This window comes from Grammomys surdaster, unplaced genomic scaffold (assembly GCF_004785775.1).
Source record: "Grammomys surdaster isolate TR1022 unplaced genomic scaffold, NIH_TR_1.0 125925, whole genome shotgun sequence".
NCBI lineage: Eukaryota > Metazoa > Chordata > Mammalia > Rodentia > Muridae > Grammomys > Grammomys surdaster.
The window spans coordinates 2,273,163-2,273,845 of NW_021620749.1; positions in this window are offsets into that span (position 1 = coordinate 2,273,163).

Genomic DNA, 683 nt, shown 5'->3' on the forward strand with positions numbered 1-683 from the left:
CAGATGAGAAATCACACAGGCTGAGGCTGAGGTTGGTATTCTCATACTCCTGGGCACCCAGTTGCTGCTGGGAACCATGAGGAGTTGAGGATGGGGAGGCCGGGGGGTGGGGCAGTGATGAGCTGGGGGAGGGCCCCTGGGGGGGGAGGGGGCCTCTGGCTTAGTCAGGGTGAGTGTCCCTGTAATGAAGGCTTCCCCCCACAGCAGTTCTTGATGAGAGAGACAGTCCTTATTCAAACTATTTATTCATAGTGGAAAATGGAGATATGCAACTTACTCAGGGTGGACCAGAGATTAAAAACCTTTTGCAGGAAAGAATGTCTGGGAAGGGAAGCTTATTGGCTAAACCCTCAGGGCCCATCTAGACACTTCGAGCATGGAGAACTCTATGTTCTGTGCATATATATATGACAAGGGGACATGATCCTCACGTGGGGTGTCATGGTCATGTGCTCCAGGCCAGGAACAGGGTTGGGAGTAGATGAAGTGCCTACCGTTCTCAGATATGAGAGTACTGGGGTTTCTGACTCTGCTCAAGCTTCCCAGCTTCTGTCTGGTGACATGGTTCCACTTGCTCCACAGAGAGAGTTGACTCTCACAAGTTGTTTTCAGTCTTCCACATGAATGGTGTTACATTCTCTCTCTCTCTCTCTCTCTCTCTCTCTCTCTCTCTCTCTCTCTCT